The sequence below is a fragment of the Sorex araneus genome, chromosome 1, assembly GCF_027595985.1.
Source record: "Sorex araneus isolate mSorAra2 chromosome 1, mSorAra2.pri, whole genome shotgun sequence".
NCBI classification, from domain to species: domain Eukaryota; kingdom Metazoa; phylum Chordata; class Mammalia; order Eulipotyphla; family Soricidae; genus Sorex; species Sorex araneus.
In genome coordinates this window covers 29,922,465-29,938,361 of record NC_073302.1, presented here as the reverse complement: position 1 = coordinate 29,938,361, position 15,897 = coordinate 29,922,465, and the positions used below count along the sequence as shown (strand labels likewise).

At 34.7% G+C, this 15,897-nt stretch overlaps 1 pseudogene; it reads right to left on the bottom strand.

Annotated features, from left to right (window-relative positions):
• Positions 1 to 10,490: 10,490 nt before the first annotated feature.
• LOC101556665 (olfactory receptor 13C2-like) lies at positions 10,491 to 11,385 on the bottom strand (annotated as a pseudogene).
• Between the last annotated feature and the right edge of the window lie 4,512 nt (positions 11,386 to 15,897).

Sequence of the window (15,897 nt, the reverse complement as noted above, 5' to 3'; positions counted from 1 at the left end):
CCTAGTTCCAAATCTAAAGGTCAAGCTTCTGTATCTTTAGTTTGCAGTGTTCCACTCGGTTTTCACTTAAGCCCCTCCTATAGGTCAATTAGCTATAGAACTGGGCACTGTCTTTCTGAAGAATACAACTGTCTTTCTTAAGAATACATGAACACATATTATAGATATGATTTCTGAGAGGACTAAAGCTGTCTATGGCTCACAGTGATATTCCAGGCCGGGATCCGGCAAGCAGGCTCCCCAGTTTACAGTTTCTGTATGACCTTAAGAATTTTATGTAACCTATGTGACTCAATACCCTCCCCACTAATGAAGGTGTCTCAATAGCCATGTTGTGAGGATTTGGCAGAAGGAATCAGCATGTGTGAATTACCAACATATAGTTAGCACTAATCTGATTTCTTTCATCTTCCTTTGACATTCTTTTCTCAATTCATTTCACATTTCTATCCCTGGTTTTACACTCATGAAAGAATATATTAAAAATTTCTTCAGCCTGATCTGTTTGTACATATGTTCTGCTTATACCCAATAAACTAATATTTTCTCTGTGTATATGATATGACATGGAGTTATATTAGAGCAAATTCTGTACACTTTGCAAAGAAGAATATTAAAACACGATGGCAAAGACCAATGACATTTCACGGAAGGAACTCATAAGCTGACATTTGGAGAGAAAGGCCCTTTCAATCTAAAGAGCTAATTAGGAGAGGACAGAGAGGGGGAGAGAGATTTGCTCTCTCTCTGACTAGACTAGTCATATAGAGAGATTTGCTCGTTCTATGACTATTCATTCCTATAATAGTCATACGAATGTTTTACTCATCACAAATAACATGAAATGTACTCAAAACAGTTTATAAAAATACAAACATAATTACAAATAAAATTAATTCTTTTCATCTCAGGACTCACTACGCGTGTTCATTTTATGTGTACACAAATCAAAAGATATAGTCAAAAGCAAATAATAAAGTTTTCCAAATACACCTCCAGTCAGCAGCTCCAAGACAAGGACTACCTCTTTTCTCATGGTCAGTACTGGGCAAACATTTTTTAGGCTACTTTTAATTTTAAAAAAATTTAAAAATTAAATTGATCATGTGAGGAAAATTGTTACAGAATCCAGATTTTAATGATTCACAATGTCTCCTTACAGGACACGTGTGAAATGACACCATTAAACATGTGAGCATTTGTACTAAACATAGTATCAGTCTACTGCAAACTGACTAAAGGAATATTCATGCTCAGTAAAAGAATAGGCCTATGAACCACTATTACTTATTCCAAAATAACATTTGTTAATTTTTGTTCTCCATTTTCTTAATGTATAGCAGAAAATCCTCTTAGAATTTTTTTAATTTATATTTTCTGTAGATTCTATAGTATGAAAGAACTATTAAGAAATAAGTGAAAACATGTGGCTTATTTCAACTCCTTTTGCTAGACACACATCTCTTTGGATCTGTGTTATCCTAATGTTTATAACAATTACCTCTAGATGGAAGGTACAGTCTCCTCTGATGTTGCAGACTTTTTAGTCAATCTTCTAGTTGCAGCCTGTTCTACAAAAGTTTCTATGAGGTAGATGAATTTCTGAAGGTGTTACCACACAGGGTCCTTAATGTCATAGGATTGTCTGAAAAATATTATTAACAAGATATCATTTGAAAAATGTTTTAAAACTTTGATATGTTATATCCAAATATGACTGGAAGTAAATTGAGTAGATCTTTATCCTCCTGGTTCAAGTGTCAGAAAAAATATTTAGTATTTGAAAAGCCAGAAGATTTCATTTTCCTTTCAAGTCCATATAGATACATTGCTCCACTGTGAAGACCTGCAAAGGTCTGTAAGGAGTCTTCTTCAGGTCTAGGAAGACAATTTATATATTTCTTGCTCTCAGGGACTTGGGCAATTTTCTAACCATAACTTTAAATTGCTTCAGGGGAATGATTTTGAAAACTTTTGTAAGCCTCAAAATAATGCCCTAAAGACTTAATTATATTAGATCCGTTACAACATTACATCCGTTACAACTCAATCACTATCATCTACTACTGGAATCCTTCTTAATGCAAACATAGAATTGATATGGCTTTGTCCAGATCTTTGTTCATTCTACCATGTCATATTGCTTAGTAGAAAGTTATTCATTTAATGAAACTGTTATAAATAAAAATAAAAATTTCCAGACATTTACAAAATTATTAGTAGATTATTCAACTCATATTTGAAATGTTGGTGGGTGAAAAGCAAAAGAATTAAACTTTGAAAATATAAAATATTATGTATTTGCCTGTGAAACTCAGAATTCATGTGTGCTAATGTGACTTGTTATAACAGCATTTTGAAAGTCAAAAATTTTAAAAATTGACAATGAAAACCTAGAAGCCATCAAGATATTCCATGTTTTTACTTCAACTTTTCAACTTAATTTGTAACTCAGTCCTATCTATACTATATCTCTCAATAATTCACCTAAAGTGATACTTATTACACAGGTTAACTGGCATAAAGTCACCCTATGCCTTTTATATAGTAGGAAGAAAATACTGAATATTTTTGGTATTTGGTATTTTGGTATTGAAATAATGGATATTTCAAGTGCTTTGAGTCATCTTCCACTTCTATAAGCAATTATTTTCTTTCTTTGAAATCTCCCACCCAAGAAATAAAAATTTAATTACCACAAAACTACTAAAGCAGGTATGAAAGAAAAGAAAAAAAGAATTCATCAAAGATCTGAAAACGGGGGTGGGAGGGGGGTGGAAGGGGGAAGCACATCATAAACAGCAAAACATGTTAGATTGGAATTCCAACATCACTCTCTTAAATTCACAAAATCTCTCTAGTCAAAAGGAATTGCTTCTTATTTGTCTTCCAAGATCCTGGTCTACTATCACATGACTAAACCCTTACCCATTTCTTCCTTTCTTTTAATGGTAAGTCACAAGTTATGCTCAAAATTATGTATTCACCACAAATTTCAAAAAAATTATAGCCATCATGACAAATGTCAATAACATTTTTGTGACATTGCACAGTAGGTTCAAATAGTGAATAATTCTATTGCTACCTGAAATTATCATAATATTCTCTTCTCTTTTTTTTGCTTTTTTGTTTTGGGGAGTCACACCCGGCGATGCTCAGGGGTTACTCCTAGCTCTGCACTCAGAATACTCCTGGTGGTGCTCAGGGTACCTTATGGGATGTTGGGAATCGAACCCGGGTCAGTCACGTGCAAGGCAAATGCCTTACCTGCTGTGCTATCGTTCCAGCCCCTATCACAATATTCTAAGTCAATTATATATCAATTGAAAGGTTTTCAAATTCTATATCCAGCTTTACTAAATGAAACACTAAAAAAAGTAACATCAGAACAATGCTTTAAGTAAATATTATTTGGATAGGGAAATAAACAACAGTAAAAAAAATTGAATACAGTTATTTTAATATACTACTCTAGAAGGACGAAATATTTGGAATCTATTAATTGCTATTTAAAGGAGTCTGGGGCTGCAACAGAAATACAAATAACTTCAATTTAATGATCTTATGCATTAGAGTTAATGGCGCCTTCCTGTAGACATGTTTGGAAATAAAAGGCGTTGGCAGCAAACATCAGTAGCTGTTAATTGTCCAAATGCCCATACTTAATCTCAGAGTGAAAGAATATTTTCTGGAAATACTTTCAATTAGGAATATCATTTTTAAAATGCTAAAAGCAAAGAAATTACTTCCATTCTGATTCCTTCCTTTCCTGAAACACCTTTGGTTATAGACTCCAAACTACTAATACTTGTTCAGAGTCTAATTAGTCTTTTACTGGATGCCTAAGAAGATACAATATGATTTTTTTTTGAGATTGAGCTGTAGGCATTTTGGTTCTATTCCTACTATTTTTTAAAAGACTCCAACTTAGTTTATGCGTTTACAATTGTGTTGATATTGATGGTCTTGGCACTGTTATCTCACACTACCACCAAAGTGTCCACAACCTCCCAATAAAATTAGTCTTAATAGTACATAATGAACAGGAGTCCGGGCTGGAGCAATAGCACAGTGGGTAGGGCATTTGCATTGCACTCAGTCGACCCGGGTTTGATTCCTCCATCCCTCTCAGAGAGCCCGGCAAGCTACCAAGAGTATCCCACCCACAAGGCAGAGCCTGGCAAGCTACTGCGGCATATTCGATATACCAAAAACAGTGACAACAAGCCAAAACTACTAGAAACTACTGTCACCAATTTAAAATATATACCATATCCATAGTGACTGTCTAAGAAATACCTCACCATTGATCACTTAATTATTCATTCAGGGTTAGATTTTGAAGCTGTTATAGAATACCACAAAGAAACAGCTTTGATTTTAAAGTGACAGTCTGTGTGAAGGGACAAGTGTTGGAACATTATATGATTGAAATCCAATCATGAACAACTTTGCAACTGTGTATACCACTGTGATTCAATTAAAAAAATACCTAAAAATAATAGAGCAAAATGACAGTCTGTGATTCAGTTAATATTAGCAAGAACATAACTTTCTTTTTTTTTTTGCTCTTTAAATTACATTTGTTTCTTTTACCTGAAGAGCCATGTCTCAACCTTCATCTATTTTTTTAAAATTTATTTAAAAATAACAGAGTAGGAGACTAACACCCAAAAATAGTAGAAATAAGTACCAGGAGGTTGGCTCCATAGCTTGGAAGCAGAACATAACTGTCTAATTTTTACTTTTTTTTTCGCTTTTTAGGTCACACCCGGTGATGCACAGGGATTACTCCTGGCTCTGCACTCAGGAATTACCCCTGGTGGTGCTCAGGGAATTGAACCCAGTCAGCCTCGTGCAAGGCAAACACCTTACCCACTGTGCTATTACTCCAGCCCAATATTTTACTTTTTGTTATTTTTTTCGTATTGAAACATCGTCCCTATTCCTTTGGCCTACAACTCAGATGAATAAGTTTACCCAAATTCTTTCATTATGAAAATGTTGGAACTGAGAATTCAACCAGTGCAAATAAATCATTTTGACATGAATACTGTATGTACAATTTGGTTTAGTTCTAAAGACCACAAAACTGATTCTAGTACAATTAAATGGACGTGTCACTCCCAATGTCACCAGACAATGTAGTTTTTCATTGTCTCCTACTCAGTTATTGCCCTGCATATAATTGAAGCACAGATGACACTTTCTAATAGTATTTGGAAATACTGTATAATGGCCTGTCTACTGATGTGTTCCTTGTAAACAGAACATCAACAGGCCTGGGGAAATATGTTAATAAATGAAGATCCCTCACTACAACTCAGTAGGAGAGTATATGTGGCCCAGGAATTGATGCCCAAGACTATCCAATCAAACAAATAATATATCTAGCTTCAGAGCTACTAATTTTATGAAGATTCCCCATGGAGTTTTACTGTATTCCAAACTCACGAAGTACTTGAATGGTGCTTCTATTCCTCAGTTGGGCATTGAAATCAGTAAATCTCATTTTTAAAATTCCTAATTGCTACTTCTCAGACAAATAGCAAAATTTTGGAATGATAATAAATTGTAATTCAAAAAGACATGAAATTTAAAATCAACAAAGCACATTTGAAAAACATTTTGCTCATTTTCTATGGTTTTATATAAATTTCTTCTCTGAATTTTCTCAAAGAATTGCAGTAATAATAACACATCAGCAGACTGTAAAACTCTAGAAGATAGTGTTAGTTATTATCATAATATAAAATCAAACAAATTTTCATTGAAAATAATAAAGCTCTACCTCTCTGAAATATTGATTTTTAAAGTGCATTATATACATCAATTGTATTTGAAATGACAGTTACTTAGTAGAGTATAAATAATTTTTCCTATCTCAGACTTAGCATATCATAATATCATAACATAATAGAAATCTGTATTTTCAGTAAGTTCTGCTATTTTATGAGCTATAATTGGTGTCCCAGGAATAAATTTCTGTACTGTACTCCAACTAGTGCTGATGTAGTTGTTGACCCTGCTATCCAATTACCCTTTTACATGATATAAAATATGAGATCACTAATTTAACTTGCATGCAATTTCTTGTTCTGCATTATAACAGGTATAAAATGGGAAAACAGAAAAGACCAATAAAACAATCAAAATTGAATTCACCAGAGACATCAAGAAATTAACAAAGGATCATTTTTGTCAGTTATGTACCTGGTTATCCTTCTGGAGAACAAAATGGTCATTTTAACCTCCCACTATGCCACTCCCACATGCATATTCAAATTGGGTAGCCTTTTCTTACTGGAAATATGAAACATATCATCTAATATACCCTCACTTCTAAAAACGTTTTATTTATTAATAAAAAACTATAAATAGGCTTTTATGTCTATTTCCTTATGAGAAGAGTGATGATGAATTAACTGATGAATTACGTCTAAAATATATGGTGGTACAATGGGTGAAGCATTTGCTTTGCGTGCAGCTGAATGAGGTTTAATCCCCAAAACCTCATATGGTGTCCCAAGCTGCCAGGAGTGACTCAGAATAGCTGGGAGTGGCCAAATAACAAAAAAAGAAGTATGATCAATAACAGTATTATAAACCACCATGCCTAATAGGGAAAAGAAAAGAAAAAAAAGTGCCTGCCATAGAGGCATGGTGGGGGTGTGGGTGTGGTGAGGGTGGTGTAGCAGGAGAGAAACTAGGGACATTGGTGGGGGAAATGGACACTAGTGAACATTAGTGTTGGAAAACTGAACACAGGAAACTTAATCACGAATAACTTTGAAACTTTGTAATTCATGTTGACTCAATATTTTTCTAATTTTTAAAAAATGCATGTTAAAATAAGTTCAGTACTAAATAGACTTTAAATATCTTACAACTTTATTTTCAATCACACCTCAATAAACTGAAATGATAAGTAGAACTTCCTTCTGAACTGATCCGAATTTTCAAATTCAGCTCTACAATCCACTCTCTTCCATGTTAGTCACTGCAATTATAAAATTATAATTGTCAATTGTTTTGTTTGCCTTTCTAAAGTATTAACTTTAGAAGAAAGTATCTGACCTTCATACTGCAGAAAAAGTCTTAATCTCCCCCCACACTATGGTGACAATTTTAAAAAATTATATATAAATGTATTTTACATTTTAAAGTTGTATAAAATATGACATAATGATGCACAATGCTTCTAACAAGCAAATAGAAAATGTTTACAAAGCCAAGTCCCTCATTGGAAAGTTTAATAAAATCATATACACCTAGGGGGTAGGGAATTAGTACACAGATTAGGGTATAGGTTGAGTTTGAACCCCAGCACCACATAATCCATTCACATTGCTGGGTGGAGTCCAGAGGACCACAGAACACTGCCAGTTGTGGTCCTTGTCCCCCTCCAGCACTACAGAGTCCAAGCAACTCCACATTCTTCAGTCCTCACATTTAATTGTCTGATGGGCTGGAAGAGAATCAGAGCAAGTGCTCAAAAACTCCTTCTACGCTTCTCTTCCAATCCTAATATTGGAATTTCCCAGGAATAATGTGTGTGGCACGCAACAGCAGTCCACCAGAAGAGTTCAAGCATCTATCCCCTCTTCCCCACTTTTGTAGATCTGTTCTGACTCTAGATATGTAATGTTCATATCTCTCCACTAAGAACTGAGCAGTCCTGGAGAAAGCAACCCTCTGGGTGCTCTAAAATTTGGTTTGATTCTTTGAAACTCATCCGTGGTCATTTCTGGTGGCCCCTAGACTTTTTTTCTTTTAATTTGTCATTCCCACTAGGCCCAGATTGATGACTTTCTCCATTTCTGTGCCAATGGGTGAGTTGTGGGTATTGGGGACAGTTATGGAAAAGTAGCATATGTAAAAAAGAGACTGTAGCACTGTAGCACTGTCAACCCATTGTTCATCAATTTGCTTGAGCGGGTACCAGTAACGTCCCTATTGTGAGACTTGTTGTTACTGTTTTTGGCATATCAAATATGCCAGGAGTAGCTTGCCAGGCTCTGCTGTGGGGACGGGATACTCTCGGTAGCTTGCCAGCCTCTCCAAGAGGAATGGAGGTATCGAACCAAGGTTGGCTGCGTGCAAGGCAAACCACCCTACCTGCTGTGCTATCGCTCCAGCCCTCAAAGGAAGAGACTTGAAAAACTAATTTTTCTTTTCCATTGTGCTTACATTTGGGGTCACCAAAAGAAGGTGAGTCCCTCCCTATCTTCTCACTACTCATGGTCAGTGTGTGCTGGGATGTCAACACAGAACTACACCTGATAGCTCCTGACCCACTCACCAGTAAATCAAGAAAAGTACTCCTTCAGCCACTGTTAATTCACCTCTGGTGTGTCTCCTTCACCACTGAACATGTCCTAACCTTTTTATGCCTTCAAAAAATGCATTACTGTAAGAACTAGAGAGATAGTTATAGAGGTGAAGGCACTGCCTTGGGTGCAGTTAATCTTGGTCAGATCCCAGGCATCATATATGCTGTCCTGAGTACCACCAGGAATGATCCCTGAATGATCTCTGAGAACAAAGGCAGGAATAAGTCTGGAGCAGTGCTGGGTGTGGCCAAGAAATAATAAATTTAAAATAGCACTATTTTAAATGATAAATAAATCATTTTAAATGAATATTAGACCCTAACAAGAAATTTTGAAGTATGAAATTTTAAACAATATATAAAATAATGATACAAAGTTATCTTCCTTTTTTTGTTTTGTTTGTTTGTTTGTTTTTTGGATTTTGGACCACACCTGGGTGTATTCAGGGTTTACTCCTGGTTCTTTATCCAGGGACCACTCCTGGAAGTTCAAGGGACCATGTGGGGTGCTAGGGATCAAATCCGCCATATGCATGGCAAGCTCCTTACATATGGAACTAGCCTTAAGTTAGTTAAGAAATATAAAGCTGAAGATTATCTTTAAAGAGGAAGAAAATGTAACTCTCTAATTAAAAACACTGTAAAAACAACCTAAGAGGTAGTTCTAGCATTCTTGACAAGCAAGCTCTACTTGGATCAGGAAAATACTTCTTAGACAGAGAGCCAATAGAACAGAGGAAATGGCACAAATCTACTAAACAAAGCATATTTTACTTAGAATTATTTGCACTTAATTTTCAACAGGTTTTAAGTTAGGTTATTTATCCTAAACCCAATTCAGTTCCACTCACTTATCAGAAGATGACTGAATATGTTTCAATAATAATATATGCTTAAAATATAAATATATTTACCACCCTAAACCATATTACCGCAATTTAAAAAGGAACCATCTTGTAAAAAAAAAAATGAAATAAACAGAGATCTAAATTAAAAAAAAAGAAGATGACTGAAAATGAGACTGTCAAAATAGATATGTTAAAAGTAAAAAATACAGTTTGATAGAGATTAACAAAAACTTTTATAAAAATTGCATTGTTCTTTCATGCCCAAATCAATCAGTTTAATCAATAGCACTGCACTGTTGTAGCACTGTCATCCTGTTGTTCATCGATTTGCTCAAGCGGACATCAGTAACGTCTCCATTGTGAGACTTGTTATTACTGTTTTTGGCATATCGAATACACCAAGGGTAGCTTGCCAGGCTCTACCATGCGCAGCTTAATTAATGGCTGAAAAAATAGCAGTAGTCCCACATTATTTAAAAAAAAATTACATTGTTTTATATCTAAAAAGAATATGCAGCAACCTAGACAAAAAATAATCAGCATCACAACATAAGGGAATGCACTCCATGTAAAGTGAATTGTTTTAATAATTATAATAGGGGCTGGAGCGATAGTGCAGAGGGTAGGGCATTTGCCTTGAACTCGGCCTACCCGGGTTTGATTCCCAGCATCCCATATGGTCCCCCAAGCACCTCCAGGAGTAATTACTGAGTGCAGAGCCAGGAGTAACCCCTGTGCATCGCTGCGTGTGACCCAAAAAGCAAAATATATGTATAAATATATAATGTTGAAAATAAATAATTTTTCAGAGTTTGCAAAATAAAGTCAAGTTCCATTTATGTCTTACAAAAATAAGTAAACATAAAATTGGTTTTGGAAATAATTTTTAAATTGATTTATTTAAATTTCTTACTTTACCAAAAGATAATATTTTACACAATGATAGCTTTAACAGATATATTTAATTCAACAAGAAAAAAATCTTAACACTTTTATATTACTAATTAATTTCTACATTGTGATTTTAAAATTACTGGTCCCTTTTCCAATTACTTGTTAAAGCTCTTTTTTCATGAAAGTCCTTTCACAGTTTTTTCTACTTTGTTAAGACTATAAATTAAAGAATTTAACATAGGAGTGATAACAGCATATAATGTGTATATAACTTTATCAATAGCATCTATATCATCAAAATTAAATGACTCATGAGACTTAGGATTCATGAGGCAGAATCAAAGTGATGAAAAGGTCTGACATAATCCTCACATTTCAAAAATGTCCATGTATTCACAACCCAATATATGTTCCATTCACTTGCTAAATAACCTTCTATTAAATAATTGTTTTACTGCTTCTTTCACATCCTTGTTTCTTATATTATAGACCAAAAGATTTATCATGGGAGTCATCACCCCTCAGAACATGAAAATAGATTTATCAGTAGTATACAAGCCCTCCAAATTGAGTGTCTCTTTGGACTTGGGCTTCACGTATATAAGAGAATGGTCCCAAAGAATATTATCACCACTGTCAAGTTTGCTTGAGTGGGTTGAAAGGCTTTTCTTTGCCCTTCAGAAATGCTTAATTTAAAGATGCTAGATATAATTAATGAGCATGAGACAATGATTAATAAGAGTGGTGTCAATATGAGCGTTGTTAAGGCCACAAGCATGATAAAAACGTTGCTTGAGATGTCAGCACAGGCCAATTTCATGACAGCCAGATTTTCGCAAGTGAAATGGTTGTTGACTTTACTTCTACAGAAAGGCAATTATACCACAGGGCAGTTTGTACAGCAGAACTGACAAATCCTATGATCCAGGAACCAGCTGCCATGGGCACATAGGAATCCTTGCTCATGATGACAGGATACCTCAGCGGGTTGCAGACAGCCACAGACCGGTTGTCTGTGGCCATCATGCCCAGAAGCACACACTCTGTTGTCCCCATAGCCAATCCCAGAAACATTTGCAGCGCACAGCCAACGAAGGCGGTAGTCTTTCTTTCTGAGAGAAAGTTCGCTAGTACAAGAGAATGGATGTGGTGTTGTAGCAAATGGCAAAGGTTCTCCAGGAAGAAGCATTTAGGGGTATGAAGGTGAGAATATAAGATGCTGATCAAGATAAGGGTACGGTTTCCCAGAAGGATGACAACAATCATTATTAAGATAAGCACCAAAAAATGTATTTCATACTTTGGGTAGCCAGAAAGAGCTTTAAACAAGAATTTCACAGGTTAATGTGGTTTACCGATTCCTCTTTATTTTCTTTTACCTTCAAAAAAAATTTTTAAGTCTCTTTAGTATAGTAGGTCCAATGTGTAAATATAAATATTGCTCTGAAATTAGTTTTAAAAAACAATGAAGGTAAAGAATAAGAATGAGTAGGAAAATAAAATAGTAAATAATTGAGGGGAAGATAGCTTTTACGCAGAACCATCAATTTTATTAATTTTTTCTACAAATTACTTCTTTTAAACCCCATAATTATAATCTCTTAGAGATTTTAATATTAATTAAAATTCATCAAAATCAGGCTCAAACCCAAACCTGCTAGTGGTCCATACTTAGTTTATTTTTACAAACTATAAAAGCAATGTGGTATATCATATACCAGATAATTGCTCAAATTGTAATGGCAGCCTAAGTCTTAGGTCAGTTAGACTCAACAGTAATCAATTCCATATTAAAATACCAAAATGAGTTTGTCAATATAAAAGGTCAAGTAGAAATCTAACAAGTGTTTTTTCATGCATGTGTAATTTAAGAGGTGCAATTAATGAAAAGTCCAATGGTCTAAACTCATTATAGTGTATATATATAATCATCTCTATCAATGAGAGGCAGACTAATTTAAAATTGCTCTAATTTTCATGCAGTAAAATTGTTTCTTTTTCCGGATAGTGCTATTAATTTTGAAACACATAAGTCAATCACTATCATCAAGACAAACTTTTCGGTAACCCTAAAAATAAAAGCGCTGCTATTTCTTTAGAGTCCTCCTTATCATCTACTCCTATAATCCTGGAAAGGGCTAATATATTTTCTATCCCTAAAGTTCTACCTTATCCAGGAAGTCATATGAATTGAATCATATGAACCACTAGTGTCTGCTTTTTTTCACTTAGAAAAACATCTCTGTGATTCATTTAAGTTGTTATTACTGAGTAGTATTCCATTATATGAATGTACTAAAATTTCTTGATTAGTTTTTTAATTGAAGGATCAGAATAAGGTTATTGTGAATATTTATGCCAAAAGATTTATATGAGCATGTTTTCATTTTTATAATAACTATTATACAAAAGTAACAGACTAGATAACATAAAATTGACATATTTAATCTTATATGAAACTGCCAAATACTTTTCTATGGAGACTGTATCATTTTTATGTTCCAAACAGAATTTTAAGATCATTAGCTGATAGACATAGCTGTAGTTTGGTGATAAAGTAATTGCCTTGAGTATAAAGTCCTGGATTTTATCAATGGCTCCTCAAACAAAAGTTTATTACATGCCAACCTCATCAACACTTTCATTTATTACAAATATAAATTCACAAATAAGTATATATATACACACACTGTGTTAATATGTGCATACGTGTATATATCATATATATCCATACATATATATTTCCCTTCCAAAAGTTATGCACTGATATTACATGATTATTATTATTTTGATTTTGCTAATAACTAACAATTAGATAGTTTTAATCATGCTAATATTCTATTTAATGTTACTCTTGTCTTATGTATATTTTAATTGGGCTGTCTTATTTTCCTATTGATGAAATTTTAGAAAATTCTATGTGTTCTAGCTATGAACCATTTACAAATGACTTGTTTATATGTTTACAAGTCTGTGACATGTCTTCCTATTCTTTTGATGCAAAAACCTTCAATTTTCATTCAATTTAGTTGCTGAATAGAATCAATTTAGAAGGCACATAGAAAAACAATGATTTAAGGACCTGTTTGAACAAGGAAGATTTTTTATACCTCTCAAGAAACTTGGATGGATTTCTCTTAGAAGCATCAACTTTTACTACTTTAACTACAAAACCCGTAGAAATACTTCCTCCTCTCCACACATGCACAAGTAATACTGCTCCAGCAATACAGTTCCTAATCAAGGAAATGTGTTGTACTTTTTAGGTCTGAAATAAATCTTTGGCTTATGTCAGCTAGCTTCTAATCACCGTATCTGCCTTCATCCAGGAATAGAGTTTTTTTGTCCTTATTACATCCAACTCTTAGTCTTTGAGATTCTCTTATACACTAAAAGAAAGTTTAATGTTTTTCCTCTGAGTCCCAGATTTCTTAATGCTAAATGCAGTTATTCTCCTCCCAACTCCTGATAAAATGACTGACTCGATTTCCTTTTCCCATTGAGAAAACATATTATTTTAAATAAAATCTATAATTTTACCTATATACATTGAGTTAATTATAGTACCAAGAGTACTATAACAGTAGAAAATTTCTATAAATGGAATGCTAAAAGTAACATACATGGCTTAGAAGTTGGAAAGTGGAAGAACGCATGCCTAACCTGTGGCAGGCCTGAGCTGGGTCCCTGGAACCTCGTGGCCTCTAGAATTACTTCTGGATGTGACACTGATGACCCCAGTACTATCAGCCTGAGAATCACACTACAAGGTGAAGCATCAGTCTGGTCACACCATCAGCTAATCATTCCCAGAGCCTCACCAACACCACTGGATGTGGCCTCCAGAAAACAAACATAATAGTAAATACAACAATGTTCTCTCCAGGCACGATCTCAAAGAAGCATAGGCGGGATTCAGGTTTGGAGTGAAATATGTTTTGTGATGGCTCTAGCAAACAATAAAGGGTTCAAAGCAATACCCATGGAAACCCAGGAGACTATGGGGATCCACAGAGACCAATATTCCAATACCCATGGACACCATCACTGTATCACACTGTATCAATGTCATCCTGTTGTTCGTCAATTTACTTAAGCGGGCACCAGTAACATCTCTATTACACTCAGCCCTGAGATTTTAGCAGCCTCTCCTTACTTGTCTTTCCCAATGATCGGAGGCTCTTTCAGTGTCAGTTGAATTAGATCTATTGTTACTGTTTTTGGCATACTGAATATGCCACGGGTAGCTTGCCAGGCTCTGCCGTGTGGGCGGGATACTCTCAGTAGCTTGCCAGGCTCTCTGAGAGGTATTTAGGATATGAATACTGTATTTGTTCTGTACTTAGTAACAATCTGTTACCGAAGTTAGGATATGAATACGCCATGGGGAACTTGCCAGGCTCTCCTGAGCGGGCAATAGACTCTCCATAGCTTGTCAGGTTCTCCAAGAGGAAGAACTAGGCTATTAGATGTTGCGTGGCCACAAAAGTAAGTAACTCAAAGACATCTTAGTCAGTTGAACTTATTGACTCATGGACAGCATGGAGACAAGAAATGTGCTGTAGATATAGCTATTTATAATTTCACTTCTTCCCCAGTGTTGTCTCTTCTCAGCCTAGGGGGCACAGCATGGAGCTCCAGTAGTATCAGTTCACACTACTCCAACACAGTCCTCACTAAGCTTTTCTGGTCAGCGCTTTGGTTCAATCCTAAACCTCAGTCTTTCTGAAGATACATGGAATACATGGAGTTCAAAAACACAAGAATACAGGAACACACACTATACATATGGTAAGGGCAGTATAAGCCTCTCTCTGGAAGCATATCTCTGGCTAGCAATGATATCTGGGTCATGATCGTACATTCATACCTCCCCTACTAAACAGAGACTTTATCTAACTGTGGTACTCTGGGAAATTTTCAAAACCTAAACCAATATCCTCCTTACTTAATAAGGGTTTTTTACTAACTATACTGTGTAGATTTGTTTGTAATAAATAAATCGGTGTGTGTGAAGTACCTGCATATAGTTAAAACAATTTGGGTGTCTTTCATCTTCCATTGTCTAATTATTTTTCGAATTTCTTTTACATTTATATTCCAGTTTCACACTCATAAAATAAAAATCCAACCTGTTTGGTCAATGCTTACCCCCTAAATAATTAATTTTCATCATTTTCATGATATAGCATGGAGATATTTAATACTCAAAAAACTCGGAGCTGGAGGATAGCACAGTGAGTAGGGCGTTTGCCTTGCATGCTGCCGACCCAGGTTCAATTCCCAGCATCCCATATGGTCCCCTGAGCACCGCCAGGAGTAATTCCTGAGTGCAGAGCCAGGAGTAACCCCTGTGCATCGCCAGGTGTGACCCAAAAAGCAAAAAAAAAAAAAAAAAAAAAACCTCTAGTTACCCCTTATAACATTAGATCAAAACAGCCAAGACCATTTCACAGTAGACATTTGTAAAGAAAGAATCTTTCAATCTACATATTGAAAGGAAGAGAGAAATTATATATGAAGTTACCATACAATTGCATAAAGCAAATAACTTTAAAAGTTATTTAAAAAAACAAGTCCATTCCTAAAATTTTATCCAAATATATCCATAAATATATATTTATAAATATATAAACAAATATATATATTTATATTTATAAATATAAGCATATATTTGTATATATAAGTAAATATAAATATAATATATATAAGTATATATCCATAAAGTTAAAAATCCCTTCCTGTTATGTAAGAATTTTTGACTACTGTCTCTCTCCTCCTTTTTACACAAAAACAAAAAAAAATATTCCAAATAAGAAAGTT